Raw genomic sequence first — 17,631 nt, forward strand, 5'->3', positions numbered from 1 at the left:
GTGATAACAAGTTAAAAGGCAGAATTCAGCAGAAACATATACAGTCATTATGCAATTCATTTCCAAAGAATCTTTGCCTCCATCTCCTCGGATCAGCAGCACAGAGCTTTGGCCCATTGAGTCTATATCAATCACAGAATTGAATAAACTCTCCATTTTTGTTTGTTTTTTAAAAGTTCTTGTACACAATTCAATAAATCTTTACAGACATATATACACACAAAACAGATAATTGTATATTTCAGGTCTATGCTCATCTAGAGGATCTGAGTTTAAGCATCTGTGTCGACATCTGCTCAACTGAAGTGCCCTAAATCTTAGAGCTTCAAAGATGAATTGATTAGTCAATTGACTGAAAATGAATCAATGTTGATAATGAAATAATCATTTTAGTCATTTTTTAAAAGCAGGAATACCAAACATTTGCTTGTTGCAGATTCTCAACTTCGATAAATGTTAAATACATAGTCGAGCAGATTTAAATTTGAATCCACTTATCACCTGAACACTAAGATACAATAGACCAGTTACTCAAAGTTAGGATGAGTCAGTCTTGGCTCTGTATAGGCCAGTCTGATGATGTCTCAGATAGGATTTACATGACTAAGAAATCTCCCCTCCATATATGAAAATAAAGCAGTAACTTTGCTTCTTTTTTCTCCCGACCTGCTTTACATGATTTATTTTTATATTAACAGGACATATATTATTGTATTTCATTTTTTTGGTAACATAAAGACAAAAATAAAGATTAATTCTGGTTCAGTTCCAGTCCAAAATAAGTGTCTAAGCTGGGACAAAGTTGAACAGAGTGTTACTGAGAATTATTAACTGTTCTCATCACTGCAGTCCATCATTAGCGTCTCAATTTTCCTGTCATCTAATTACGTCAATCAGAACATCCAGTTTAAACAGACTATCTTTGTTGCTTTCGTTGTCATTTTTTTACCTTCTCAATAGCATCCACATGTGTCTCAAGTGCACTGAAATGTCTGATTCACCAAAACACAGCGATTATTGCTGATTAAAAAATTGTTTCGCTAAAGTTATTCCAACCACATAAAATTAAACAGAGTTATTTTTTATTTTCTCTGTGAGTCACTGACTAATAACATCCAGGAGGTGCTCAGCACACACTGAACTGTCAAAACAGCAGCTGTGTCAGCTTCGACTACAATAGTTCATGAAAAAAGGGTCACGTATCATTACCTAACCAGCTATCAGTCTCTTTCAAAACTTCAATATGTTACTTTATATTTTATATTCTCTTCTTATTCATCCAAAGGAGACTAACTGATGAATAATGTGACACTTATGTTTTTTATGTTGCTCTCTGATGTACAACTTTGCACAAATATCTCTAAAATACAAATGGGAAAATCTGTTGAAATGTCAGAACCAGAAAATTAGTTTTTTGCTCAATGCTTACATGCAGACAGATTAGCCATTATGAGACTTGGTGCAAGTCCATGTTTAAAATGACCAGAAGGAAAATAACACTTTTCATGTTTATTGCTACAATGAACTGATCACCTCGTTAGAAGAGCCTGAATGTTTAAAATAGTCAATTCCTAGTGGTTTACTCTTAAGCCAGAAGTGTCAGATGTGCACTCTGAAATGCAGAAGTTTTTTTCAGCTAAAATCACTCTCAGGAGGTTCAAGAGGTTCAGCTGAACCTGATCAGACTCTCTTGTTACATCAGTGCACATTTAATAATTTGTTATTAGGAACATAGAAAGAGAAGAAAACACTGATTTTTGAGGTTTCTGGAAGCAGAGTGTGAAAGGAAAACAAATGGACAGGAAAACAAACTGTTCTTCCAAATTGTGTCTGTGGTTGATAAAACATATTTTTAAGAGTGGGCAGTTAAAGTGAAAACTGCTGCCAAACAGGCCAAATGAGTGAAAACTTTGTTTAAATCTGATTAGATGTTGGATACAAACCTTAGAGCTGGACAGAATAAACAGAACCCAAATAAAATCTCATGGTGGGGCAGTTTTCATGAAGAATTTCATTGGATTGCATCTTTGTTGGACTGCCGTGAGAAAAATGAAATGGTTTCCTGATAAAATATGGACTGTAAACAACCTTTCTTCACTTCTAACCTGATTGAACACAGTCTGATCTTTATAGTAATTACAAAGCTTGTTGTCGCTCGCTGTCTCCACTGTCACTCACCAGCCTAACCTAAAGCCTTCGACATTCCTAACAGCTCTTACCTACAATTTACAGCAGCTTAGTCAGAGCTCGGGATGTAAAGCTGGCACTTTGAACCTGACATCTCCAACCATTTGTTACTCTCTTGACTTTTGTGACACAAAAAGAGCACTACCAGCTGTGTGTCATTCAGTTTTGTTCTCACAGAAACCCATTATCACTGTGAAAGGCAATCAAGATTGTTAAGAAACATGTAGGCGTGATCATTATTAGCTTACCACGCCAGTTCTGAGGAGTGTTTCATCTCGACATAGAAGATACTTACTATAATTTGTTTCTCATATGCTCTTTCCAAAAAATGTAAAGTACTCTATCTGTTAATTCAAAGTTGTATTTTAAATCTCTATCTCACTTTTTCCACAATCTGACTGCATAGTTGGCCATACCCATGATCCTGTTCTAACCTAAAGACAAAGCAGGATTTGTCAGTTTAGCTAATCAAGAACTTTTAAAGATATTATGGTGTGAAAAAAGACTTTAGTGAATGTGTTATATGTTTATTTCAAGTATTTAAATATCTCATGTGATCCAGTGTGGTCCTACATTTGTGTTGAGTGAACGACAGTGACAGATTTATTGTCACTCTGGGCTGTACATGTAAACATAAAAGCTGAGAAAATGATATAGGTCACAAAGCTTACGCTGGTATGAGACAACGTGAACACCCATGGAAACATGACCAGACCCCTGAATAATTAATGGGTCATGTAAAGGGATAGCTCTGAGATCTCACGGGCTGAAAGGCCACCCATTCAGAGGCAGTAGGATATACATTGTGATGTTGACGAAGGCAAGGATGGAGAAATTGGAGTAACAGAAAGGGTTTTTCCACTCACCTACAAAATCCATTCACCTACAACAGAATAAATATCTCATGCTCTGATATATGAACACTGTTTGGAAAATACATGACCATGGTGGTGTTACAGTACTGAGGTGTTGAGTAAGTCATTTCATAGCTACATGTTCTATATACTGTTGGCATTCAGTGAGGAGTCATTCTACAAATGACTTGTGGAGTACAGCGATACGTCAAAAATGCAAAAACAATTGGGTTCTTTTAAAAAGATTCAAAGGTACAAGCCTCAACAAATAAAACTATAACATGCAGAGTTAACTCCCAAGATGCATTTTGATAAGAAACATTTAATCACAGAGCTAATTTTTTTTTTTATGTGCACTGCTTACGGTGTGCTTAAGCTAGATGAGCATGCTGTGAAGAAAACAGAACACAATCTGCAGCTTAAATCAGTAAACTTTAAAATCTGGGGTTGGATGAATCTGGTAATTGTGACGGTTTTATTCACAAAAGCAAATGTTATTTTTGCATGCACATTTGCTGCAGCTCTGATGGGGCATCTTCTCCAAAGCAAAAATTGGATGAGGTCATGGGTACTGTAGTATTTTGAACCATATGCCATGCCGGAACGATTGATTTCCTAGTAACAGAGTTAAAATAATTGAAACTGATAAGCTTATAGGTGTTTTCATTCATTTCATTTGATTAAAAGAACATGTTGAACCCTCTGTTGATCTGTCTGTTCTAGATGTTTGAAGTCTGTGTCTGAGGAAACTTTGGATGACATTCATGATGAGGCTGATTAATTATTTACCGGTTTTTCCTCGTTAACTTTGACCACAGTGATCCAGAACTATATGGGTCATGCCTCATAATGATGTCACTCAGGGCCTGTTCATCACGTGTGCAACACACAACACAAAGCACATGTATGAGTGCACACTGCACAAGTAAACTAGTGCACACATCGACATTTGAGTCTTCCTGTTGTTGCCACAGATAGCTGTACGACTTCTCAAATCTCATGGCAGCTCGTCATCCAACCACTCACAATTCACAACTCTGAAACTCGATGAGCTGGAGGTCCGACAATGACCTGCAGAGAGGAGGAGGGAGGGAGCACCACGTGCCACAAATGAAAACAATGTCACTGAGCTGCAGCTACAACCTGTAGTGACAGATAAGAGACACAGCTACAGTATCTGTTTTCACCTGCACACGAGCAGACAGTCATTCAGTTTCTGCCACTCACATAAATACAAAGCGATGTGAATGGACGGCTGCACACGGGCCAGAAAAGCAGGACACACACGGGAGGAGCGAGTAACAGCTGACTGCTCTCATTTCACTCTTTGAAGGGATCAAAGTCTCTTTCAGGATGTAAAATTATAGTTTGAATTATAACAGTATTTTAAATCTGTGTCCTTCAATCTTTGAAGGGTTATTATTTACTGATTTAATTTTAAAACTGATTTTTTGTTTATCCTGATTACAAGAATATATTTGGAGAGCAAATATTCTGGGTTCTCCATTTCTTTATTGGTCCACCACATTTGTCCAAAAGGAAATATCTCAGAAACTATTTGATGGATTGCCAGGAAAAGTTTTACAGACGTTCGTGTTCCTCTGAGGATGGGCCCTGAGGACTTTGGTGATCCTCTGACTTGACCTCTAGCACCACCAGCAGGTTGACAATGTTGGTTTTTAGATGTCAGAGAATTATATTACCCCTCAGGATCAATTAAAATAACTTTATGTCTCGTTCCTCATCAAGTCAAAATTTCAATTTTTTTTGTTTTAAATGACCAAATGTGACAAAGCCTCAGCTATGTTGTGTAGTGAGCTACCTATCAAATGCTAGCATGCTAAAACACTAAACTAAGATGGTCATCATGGTAAACAATAATCCTGCTAACCATCAGCATGTTAACACTATCACAGTGAGACTGTCTGCATCCTGATTTCCTTTAGCTGCATTTAAAGCCACAGTCTCTTGTTTTTCTTCTTACTTTAATAGTGTAAAATGTGGCTAACAGCATGCAGCAGCAAAGAGAGCAACTTCTTGATTAGGAGGAACATAATAGAGTGTAAAAAAATCAAGATGATCTATTACATTTAATAAATAATTAGGAAAAATCTGGGCTTTTATTAGTAAATGTATTGTACCAAAATAAAATTGGAGCTAAATTGGATTTAGTGTGAATCTTAACGTAAATTTCAAATCCAGGATTTGTCCATCAGTAGGCTACTGAACTGCAGGAGCTGAAGGATGTTACGAAAGAGACAAAACACACACTCACCCTGCACTGACCCAAAGCAAGGAGCTGAATTTGAATATCACACACATGCACACACACACAAGAATGTACAGACTGAAATGCATGTGCACACACAGGATGTGCACGGTCACACACACGCACGCACGCACACACACACACACACACACTCTCTTGTTTGGAACTTCGCTTTCGCAATAAGTTGAATACCACTTGCTGTGCTGAGACTTCTACTTAGGGATAAAAACACAGCCACCTCCAGCCTGGTCTGTGAGTGAGTGAGTGACTGTATGTGTGTGTGTGTGTGTGTGTGTGCGTGCGTGTGTGTGTGCAACGACTGGCACACAAACTCCACCAGCCTCCAAGCAACTGCTATTGACCTGTGGTGGAAACTATTTGTGAATGAGACGCTCAGTCCTAAGACTCTCTCTCTCTCTCTCTCTCTCTCTCTCACACACACACACACACACACACACACACACACACACACACACACACACACACACACACACAAATACACACACACACACACACACACACACACACACACAGACAATGCTTCATGTAGTTATGCATACACCCACATAAACAGACACACAAACACCTGCACTTTGACATGGCTGCATGCACACACTTCAAACACACACAGTAACCAAATGACGTTGGTTTGTGTTGACCTTAGGCTTTAAGTGTACACATGCACGCACAGACACACACACAGACACACACACACACACACACAGAAACCCTTGTCCTGAGACAGCCCTCTCAGCAGGGAATGGGACAATTTCGTTCTGTCTATAAAGGCTGCTTTGTGTCCCGACTATCTGCTAAACACACACACACAAACACACCTAATGACTGCTTTGTGTCCACATTTTAAGGCAAGGACGCGCTCACACATCTACACATACAGAGACCAGCTGCTTTGTACTCTCATTATGTAGCTGTTGGGCTCAGGCTACTTGGGATTGCAAACACGGGCCAGGCAGATGTCCACTGGCCTAATAGTGCTGACGGCAGCCACACACACACACACACACACACACACACACACACACACACACACACACGCACACACACACGCACACACACACGTACACGCACACACACACACACACTGCCCTATGCCTCCTGCACACTCTGTAAACTGAACATTTGGCCTTACATACCTAATAACCTGGTGTCAGGTATGTTTTTCCAGAGCAATACTTGCATCATCTGGTTCACAGGAAGCGAAGAATTGTACATTTCCAGTTCAGACTGGTTTGTGTGGAGAAGGAAAGGAAGGGACTGGGATGTTAGACTGGGTAGCTGCAGTGATAGTTAGCATAACATCCAACATATGGCAGCAAAGTACACAAGACTGATGATCTACAGACACACCCGCAGCTCTGTGAGGTTGTATTTATGTAAATTTGACCTGTCTGTGAGCATTTGCCCCAAACAGTTAATGTACCATCAGTGCAGTTTTTAGCTCTAACTAGCTAGCAGCCTCTGCACCTATTAAGTTTGTGTGGGGTGGGGTGTGACTGTACTATTTGTAAGACATTTCAGCCTGTATCTGATCTCAAAACATTCAAATGAGTCATATCCTTTAAAAGATAATCCGGGAGATTTTACATATTTTCAACTAATTTGATGTGAAGAGCGAAATCAACAATGTACTCAATCTACTAACAAGTATCGTGTGTGCATCCAAAGTCTGATATCTTATTTCTCTGTGCTGTAGACCCACACCATTGCACTGGGTGACATGCTCCTCTGCCATGGCTACTAGTAAGACTAATAACCATCATGTTTTCAGTTCCTTGTACGACAGACGTCACTGTGCATGTAGAGGAACAAGGTTCTGTTTACAGAGCTTCACCATCATGTTGTGCCACCACCTTTTGACTTTGAACTACATTGTACACACTGAATTTCTCAAAGAACTGCAGCACAAAGTCAAGAGCTTGGCAGGCTCGTTTGGTGCAGTATGTGAGATTTGTTCACAATAAGAAAGATATAGAAAAAATATCATTCTTTTCTTTTAACTTTCCTTCAGACACCTCTGCCTTTCTTATTATCTCTATACATTCATGAAGTGGAAAGATAAAGCTTTGAGATTTTTCCTGGATGTCTTGATGCCTCTACTGTCAATACAACTCTGTTTTTGCAACTGCTTGCATCATTTCATTGCATTCAGTGTGAAGACCTGACATGAAGCACATATGGATTCATTTGAGGCAGCGTTAATTGAGGTGACACATCCATGCTGGTGAAAAAGTTCAGTTCTAGTTAATTAATTTACAGAAACGAGGCGGGAAATTAATTGGTTATTCTTCTATATCTTAAGATCAATCAGTGTATATTGTTTAGCTAACTGCAGCTAATGTCTGTACATCTGCTATGCTATTGTGTGGCAGAAATCTGATCGAGATGATGTGAACACTGACAAACATCACTTTGACAGTCCTTTTGTTTTTTTCCCCAAACACATGTTTCCGCAGATGAGAAAACATGTCAGAGCTTTGATGTTGCTGCTCTTTTGTTGAACTCGACAGTGCCGGCTACATGTGAATGAGTCATACAGAATACAGAAGAGCGTAGGCAGAACTCGAGGTAGCCAAACCAAGAATGAGACGCGGCATTGCGCATTAGGTGCACAAGAGCGTCAATAACAATCCTACACTTCCAGCCACCGCTGACATTCATAATTATGTTTGTTTAGGAGTCACGAGAGGCCAAAGAAGAACACAAAAAGATCTGAAGAATGGAAAGAAAGCACAAAAGATTCAGCTTCTGTGTTGAGTCACTGCTCTGCTGTTTCGTCTTCATCATGATGATGACTGAATAAGAATCTCTATTAAATCTGAGTCACTCTGATGCTTTTATGTGGCTTCTGGCAGTTTTTTTGGCTGTATGGGAAACGATTTGTTCTTGAACAAAGCATCCTTTTGTTTCCCCCGCGATGGCTGTGTAAAACGATTGACGTACTTTAGAATTGGTCCACGCCTACTCGGCACACATAGTTTTTAGTGACACACTTTTAGCTGCTCGCGGCATCTCTGTGGGTCTCATTGCAATGCAGCCATTCACCATCTTATCCTCGCCATCATCTTCGCAACATATTTGCATGAAGACAGTCGCAGAATTCATTGAAGGAGGGAAGCTGAGGAAGTCGACCCACATGAGCATGTGGTTTTAACTCAACCAGGCACGACCCTGAAGAGAATTCTTGCATTAGAGACTTTTTATGTCAGGGTGGGATGTGAAATACCAGATATTAGCCAGATTCATCCCACTGAGGCCATCAGATAAGGAGGGAAAATCCTGGAAATCAGAATTGGCTTGTTTCTTCAAAATCTGTTCCATGATGAACAACTGATTCCTGTTTTGTTTTTTCTTATGCACGTGATACACCCAACTTAGAGGGTTTTATGTTTGTGAAGGTCAGAGAAAGTAAACTTTATTTTCTGGTGTAGCAAAAGCATGAAATGCATTTAAATTGACTAAAATGACTAAAGTCTAATATTTGTAAAGCCACACATCACACATTCTTCCTCTCACAGTCACTTTATTAGCTCAACCCAGAGGCCAACAGTCTTCCTGCATTCACATTTCGGCCACCTACATAATGGGTTCAACCCACAGCACCATGAATCCTACCAGAAAGCACACTCGATGCATCACTCCCTAATTTCACCGACATCCCTGCTGCCTCAGGGGAAACAAAAAAAGGTGAACTGAGACGGCAGGTAGCAAGGACATGACAACTCGATCTATCCAGGACTGCTGTCCCGTGGAAGGGCACCATGGGCCGCTGCTGGAGCCAGACGGGACCTGATGTGCTTTTCCCAAGATGCCTCGGGGAGCTGCAGCATTCACAGACTTTCACATCCTTACACGTTTTTTTTAAACACAAGATATGAAATTATGATGATTTTAAGGTTTTGGTTTGTTATTCGTGGTATTTCAGTTCAGACCCATTAATGTGATACGCTTACAAAATCAAGATCAACAGTTTCCTTTGTAAAGTGCAGTGCTTCATCTGGAAATGTTCTTTTATCAGTTAAAGAATTTAGTGATCATAACTGCATATTCTGTCTTCTGTTATTCATAAAAAAAAGCTAATACAATAATATTTACTTGGGCAATAATGAAGTTATTGAATATTAAATATTAAGCATTTGAATGTTAACCTATTCATCTTTATTATTTTTGCTTCAACCATTGTATTATTTGTATGTCCTCATAATACACAGTGTGCATGCAGATATTATGGGGTCATCTGATATTTTGAGGTGCTTGTGCTCAGTGTGCAGTCACAGTTTGTATTCAGAAATTACCAGAATAAGGTTACAATGCTTTGAACGTCCTCATTCAATGCATGTGCTTTAGTATTGGAGGAAGTTCACATCCTGAAGTCAGCTCATGCCCTCTGGGATGAATGAATAAATGAAGGAGGATTTATGAGCATACTGTACATTCCCCAACAGTGATTTCCAGATACCACAAGCCTTCTCCTCTCAGTGATGAGATCTGAAGCTTCATTTCCCAACAGAGTATCAGAAAAACACAAAGCATGCTGAGATTCAACATCATATATACTGTATATACCAGCCAGAGCTTTGTGTCTGAAGTGTAAACTAGTCATATTTTATAGAGCTTGAATCAATGAACGCCACATATTTAATAACATTTGACTGTCTGGTGTTAAAGGAACCAGACATACTATGAGTCAATACGGGCATAGTATGACTCAGTTTGGACTCAATCTGATTCACCAAAAATCTTCACAGCAGTTATGTGAATCTATGCCTAGTTATGTTGCTCTGAGAATGAATTATTATTGATAGAATTGATCAGTATGATTGGATTGTGGCCTCTGTCAGATACGGTTACTGGATATTGAAAATGCCACATTTTTTTTAATACTCAGATACAAGATTTAATATTAATTTTACCCAATAATGACCATTAATGACCTAAAAGTAAAATGGCAATGAATACGTGTAGAATAAAATTAGAACAAAACACACAAATAGTAATTCAACACAGAGGATGAAAAACATGCATGATTCAGTCTTCATATTCAAATGACATTATGGGTAAAATAGCTTGGATTTGACTATTCTGACAAAAAGGTCAATTTATGTGAAAGATGATATGAAAGATGTGCATCACAGAGAGAGGCTGCTGCACTTTTTTACATAAAACAAAGACTGTTTGCATGTTGGCGTCATCCATGCAAACAACAACCTGGATGTTTGTTTTGCAATAGAAAATGTCCACCCAGTAGTCAGAGTGTCTGCGAGGAAATATGATAATTGGAAGTTAATGACAGTGATTAGCTAGAGTTTTCACTTTGCAGAGATGTACTGTTTGTGTTTCGTAGGTGGACATGTAAGAACATCTGGCAGGAAGAGTGAAAATTCAAAAGCAGCAACCCCATAGGACTAAACATGCTGTGGATGATAATGTCCTGTTGTGTAACGTGCTGTCAAAGGTCCGTAAAAATGTCTGAAGGTGTTCATCATTTATTATTCACAGGTGTGTTTTTGAAAGCTTGTGTGAGCATACATTAATGTGTGTGTGTGTTTCTGATAATCTAAACCTAAATCTAAGAATGCACTTTGTTGGTCAATGTATTTTAAGGATATTTTTGGTGAACGTTAGGTGACTTGAGACTGGTTACAATGTTGATTTCAGTGATATTCAGGTTTGTTTACAGGTTGAACAGACAAACCATGAATTTTCCATTTGATTTCATATACATTTTTAAACGTTGCCTTCATTCACTTGCACAGCTGTTTTTGAGGAAACTGGAAATCATAATACAAATAAGCAAATGCAGACGTACGATTTGATGTTGATGTACAGTGAATCTAGTAATTTGTTTTTCAGCTTTGTGAACAAATCGACTTCTGATGACTTGTTTTGTTTACAGTGTGATTTTGTGGTGAGCCACATGTCAGTGGCAGCTTGCAGGAAGCACTAATATATGGCCACATGAGGGTTACACTGAGATTTCCTTTGACTTCAAGAGACCTATGAAAACAGTGTGTGTGTTTTTCAGACTGACATTTAAAGACAGGGGGAAAGGCTACTCCTTGAGCAAACAGAAAATGTCAACAAGGTACAACACAATGTAAATGTAAAAAAAATAACTGCACTTGTCTGTCATGTCTTTACTCTGCTAACATACTGTATACAGTGTATAGAGTGTATAACAGTTTGAGGGAGTTTAGATGTTTAAAATGATTATCCATATAGAAATAGCATCAGGGAGGCATAAAAATGACCCCAAACATTCAGCCAGAGTTATGAAGGCCTATCTTCAACAACATGAACAAGGAATCCAGTAGCAGATGGTTTGGCCCCCACAGAGTCCTGATCTCAATATGATGGAGTCAGTCTGAGTTTATAAGGACACTTAATCAAATAAGAGCCTGAATCCACAGAAGAACTGTACCTTCAGGTACCTTGAAAAAATGTGTGTGCAGGTGTACCATGCAGGGAGAACTGCAAAGCTGCTCACACCAAATATTGATTTATTGGTTTCTTTGGATGAAGTGAAATGATAAACTTTTTGCAGCATTTTCCTCACTTTACTTTTAGTGCTTAAAACTTTTGTATAGTACTGTATATAGATGCATTTGTAGCAAAATGGAAATGGTTGTCTACAAGATAAGGGAGATATCACAGCATCCTGACAACATATAATCCAGAAACAATGCAACTAATCATTAAAAAGACTGCAAGGATAAAGTCAGAACTTTTATGTAGAGGATTCATAGAAAATATACAATTTTGAGGTGTTTGCGTAGGAAATGAAGGCTATGAGTGACACTAAGATGCTGAAAATCAGCTACAAAAACAAATGACAAGTTTTATGTAAAGTGAATAAGTGTTAATAATATAACAATATAAAGTGTTAAGATTTGAGTAAAAATCTAACAAGGCCAGTAAAGATCTGGTTTGATGATGATGTTTTGTCAAATGACAAAACAGGGAAATATTCGAAATACTATTTTTATCTTTAGGAATCAATTATGGGAATCTGTTAAGCAAACTGTTGGTATTGTGAAACCAAATTGTTTCCACATCGTTAAGATGCTCAACGCTCCATAAACTTGAATCATGACTATAAGTTTCTGAGGTTTTTAAACTTTACTATTTTTATGTGTGTCTATAAACACTCGACCACACTCTGACCATGTAGTGAAAGTGTGGTCGTTTGGAGTGTTTACACTGTTGTCAAGTCACTTTGCCAAACTCTAAAATTGACAGTTGCTTAGGTAACATGATGTGTGAGAGGTTGCCAAAGAAAAAAAAACACGTTTCAGAGGAGATCATTATCTACTCAGTTGTTTCTTAAGGCGTTTTTCCTGAGAGGGCATGGCTCTGACGCACAAACACAGACTACTGATTGGTATGTTGGTTGTACTGGTTATACTTAATATACCTTCTCATGTCACTTAGGATGTTGAAACACTATAACATGCCGTTAATGTTTTTATTGTTGCTAAGTTGTCTAAATTTTTGTCAAAAGGTTCCAGAAAAAAGAGTTTAATCCTGTATGAAAGAAAACACACACAGACAGACATAAAGACAACATGCAACAGTTACGTTTATTAAAAAATGGTTTAATAGTTGTGTTTCTACAGAGGCTTCCTGACATTACTGACATAAAGTAAGTTTTTAAACCAAGTAAATATGTGAGATGCATAATGTCCTGCAAATTAAAATCTATTAATATCCATGAAATTTACAGGTGACAAATTAAAATTAAAATCCAGCATAAAGTGTCTTAGTAAGGTTGACTGCAAAGGCCATAGCATATGATTCACATCACTTTCATACTCATCAGACCAGTCAGTGACCCCTCGTGCTTGATGGATGGAGGCATTTTCATCTAGAAAGAGACCACCTTCATCAGGATAGAAATGTTTCATCGTAGAGTAAAGATGATCACTCACAACTTTGTATTGATTTGCAGTGACCCTACCCTCTCTCAAACCATGGCAGCATATAACAGAGAGACCGGATCTCCTCACTGTAGGTGTCAAGCATTCAGACTTTCCTATAATTTGTCATGCATCTCTATGATAACTAAGACACTGTAGAGGCCAATCTGTGTTAAACGTTTCCATGAGACAGTAATGTTGATTTAGAGAATGTGCGTAACAGCTGCCAGGGAAGAGTCAACATCTGTTGGTCTGCTCAAATCTCAATGAATATCTTGTTTTCTTTGCACAGAGAGAATGAGACAATCTGTTCACCCAGATGAAAATAGTTTCTTCCTCACTTGACAACTAAATCGTGAAATTAATAACTAAATGAATAAATAAATAATCAAAGTGGTTGACTACTCTAGTGCAATCATATGAACAGAAATACTGTTGTGGTCTACTGAAAGACTAGGTTTAGATAGATAATAGTTATCTTTAGGTATTAGTTCAGATACAGTAGGTTATGTGACTTCTGCCTTTGGTAAATTAGGTTGTTTTTGTGCTTGTATATGAAGCCAAACTCTTTTCCGTGTCTAACAGCCTCTCTCCATCTTTTCCTCTTCTGTGTCTCTTTCACACACACATTTCCACACGAAGTCCAGCTCACGTGCCTCCACATTCGTCAGCTTCTCTTCCATCCCAGGAGAACTTGGCTTTGCGTGCACGATCATCAGGCTCACATGCTCATGCGGTCCTCTTGCCTGCTTGCACACACAGCTTATAGATTATCGCCTGCAAACGTGTTCATCATCTCTGAGCGCACCCCCACTCGGTCTCACGTGCACTCCACTGAGCCTGTCCTCTCCTGTACCCCGTATCCCCCCCTGCATCTCCCTCAGGGAATCTTGGCATGGTCACAGTATTCCTCTGCTGCTTCATAATGCTAAAATTGTCTTCTGTGGTTTTCTATCCTCTTTTAGCCTCTTCACTCCTCTCTTCTATTAAAATCTAATATAAGAAAATCTCAGCAAAAAAAAAAAATCCAGTGTAGAAGAATCACCAAAGTGCCCACTAAGACTGGAAAATGAATGTTATTATCTGGGATTTGGTTTCTTTTTTGTGGCATTCCTGTTTTTATGTGTTGATGTGGTTTGTTTTGTCAGTAGGCTTGTTTTAGGTCCACCTGGTAAAAATGTATCATGTTTTATAAACTCGGAGAACAATCAGGATAATGTATTTAATATTAGGCTGGGATTTAAAATGATTATTTTCTAATACTTAGCTTTGAAGAGTACCCAAAAATTCCTGGAAGCCATCAATAGCACGAAAATAGGGTGTAGTTATCAGAGATGCTGCTAGGTAATGTGTGCTTATAGCTCGGTGAAATTAAAATTGGGACTGATTTGCCTCTGTGGAAGAAATCCAGGAAGAAGCGTAGGAGGCTCTCAACACAGCGACAAAAAAGTAGCTGCAGGAAATATTTCCAGGAACGGGATAAGCGCTGTATCGGATCTCGAGGAGACCACTTTAGAAGGGATTAGAAAGGTGCTACTGAAAGATTTATGATAGTTTTTTTTCTTACAATTCCAGGAACATGTCTGTCAATAAAACTGTTTTCTGTTCATCAAAAAGGGCTAATTCCTCATTTCCTTTTTAAATGTTGCCTTAACAACATTACTACAAATCTGATTATTCATTTATGTAACAGTTTTTGATAGTACTTTGATACTTTTGGTCCGAACCAGAATGTTTAGTTTGATTCAAGAATGGTTTAATACTTTTAAAAAAAATAAGCTTTTAAAAAATATATAATTCAGGTAAAACAGTTGACACTAAAAAAAAAAAAAAAGTTCTGAAGGTCACATGCTTACACTATTAGTGTTGCTAAAGTTTTAACCCTCTTAAGATACCCAGGAGACAAAGTTATAAGGTGACGTTATCAGTTCTGATCAGTGACGTCAATAATGTATTATGTGTTCACTACCATAAAATTAAAAGCAGAAGTACAGAAATGAAAGAGACAGATTCTGTTTCATGTTGTTTGAGCTGCTTTCATTAAGACTAAAGTCAAGAGGCTGCATTGTTTGATGTCGGTCATGTGAACAAATCCACCGTGAAAGCTGTGCAAAGCTTTTCTTTATTGTCGAGAACATTTGTATAAATCAATGTGTTGAACTAATTCAGAAAGAACACAGAGAATCAATTACTCTGTTTTTGCCTGTCACGTCCAGTTTGGGTGAATAATTGCATCATTGAAGCTGATTCGCTTCATGCCTTCTGGATAAGATCGAGGTGATATTGAATCTAATTATTCAGCTTTCATTTCGGTTTTCCAAGAATTCAGAGAAAAGAGCAAACTATCATGGAATCGGACTGTCCTGCTGGAAATCATCTGGACTTTAATGACTTCAGGGCTCAGTGCAGTTCTTGGTCTCAGCTCTGTTAGGATCTGATTGAGTCCAGCTTCAGATTAGGTTCCTGCTGTTTCTCTTCGAAAGCAAAAGAGATCAACGCTGTCAGTTTGAGTCTCACTGAACGCTGCTCTTTTCCTCCTTCATCATACTGTGATCGCAGACTGCACATGGACGTAGAGAGATGTGACATCACTTATGAGTTTGTTTTTGTTTTTTGTGTTAACAGGGCAGATATCGTAATCAAGTAACATTAAACTTAACGAAATATTACAACACTAGTCTGACTGAGTACAAGTGCCTGGAGCTGGGGAGCGAACTGACAGTCAACAACAACTACAAATGTTCAAATCTTATTAACGGAGCAAATATTTCCAAAATGGCCACCAGCTCACCATGACCGTGACCATAAAAAACGAGTGATTTAGTGGTGTTGATTTTTGAATTGGAGGCAGGGATTTTGTAAATCACGCTCTGTCATACACGTTTGGCAGAATGAAAAAACACAATAACAAGAAGTCTATAAGTGTTTTATGGTGAAAAGTCGGCCAAAGATGAGAAGATGAGATGTTTTTCCAGTTTGGAAAAGTTAGTTTCATGTGCTTATGTCATGTTATGTAAATGTAAATGTTATTTGATACTATGAACTAAGTAGCTTGTTTTTAACTGGCAAAGGACAAACTGAGGTCATGTCTTTTAGTTACTATCCAAGATTAATAAAACATGTGGCTATTTTCTGAGCTGAAACTTAAAATGTGTAATGAGCTTAGAGCTAAAACATGACCTGCTGCTGGCAAAACTAGACGCTTACTCATCCCTGCATACAGAGAGTTATGCAACATTTCAGATGAAATTTGGACAAAACAGGATTGCCATAAATGTAAACAACACTCAACCACCATGAGGACACAAATCTAGAAAAATGAAACATGAGTGAATATGTGTTTGTTTCTTCTCCTTTCAAATTCAAATCTGTTTATTGCTGTTTCCTATTTTTAACTCCGCCTCGCTAAGCTCGAGCTAAAGTGCTTATTACCTGAACAATGGAGTGCTGCTTTGGGTATAGCAAAAACATAAAGCTACAATTTTAATGAATATCATTATATAATTTTACTCCCATGCAAGAATATTTTTAACATTGTGCCTTTGTCATTTTAAATATACTACACACGTGAACTTTTGGAGCTTTCAACTGCATCTCATGGTATTCGACAGCAAATAGAATTGGTGTTAATCAAATAAATAGCCATCTGGACATTAGTTTTATTCTGATTTTGTTGAATAGTTTGTGTTATCTGTCTTATGTTGCTTGTCTGTCACTCAGTTTTGCAGTTGTCTCGGTCAGGACAGTCTTGAAAAAAATAGAGACAACTTGACAGCATGTAAAGTCAGATGATAGGAAACTGTAGTTCAAACCTGACAGGCTGAAATTGTCAGTGTTTGTCCAGATAAGATGATCACATTCCTGTTAGATTAAAATTCTTTGGACTCTGGGAGAGTTATTGCCTGAAGTCTGCTCAATCATCATACCAGTAATCAGTGATGAGTTATTTCCCTTGTTCAGTAAGAGAAGAAAAAAAAACATCATTTAAGCATTTTTCTCAGCTTCACAGCTTCAACAAAATGCCTCCAAAGTGTTGTGGAATGAATGAAAGCATCAGTTCTGATAAGCAGGACAGTGAAGGAGGAGAGGTTAGTGTGATGGAGCCAAGACAAAAGATCTGAAATTCATCATTCTTTATTGAAGGTCGTGACATGTTCATACAAACTATCTGTGTTTACCTTCTTCCCTGTGGGTGGTTTGTTGAAAAATTGCATGAATACTTTCACATTTTTAATTTCAACGCCTTATTTTCCTTCTCAAGGCTCTCGAAGACAGATTGTGAGGTCAAACTGTTTAAGTAGTGCCGCTCACAGACTGACAGAGGGAACACATGGAAACAGACCAAACATGCAAAATAATGTAGAAAAAACATTGCAAATGAAGCTGA

This window comes from Scomber japonicus, chromosome 8 (assembly GCF_027409825.1).
Source record: "Scomber japonicus isolate fScoJap1 chromosome 8, fScoJap1.pri, whole genome shotgun sequence".
NCBI lineage: Eukaryota > Metazoa > Chordata > Actinopteri > Scombriformes > Scombridae > Scomber > Scomber japonicus.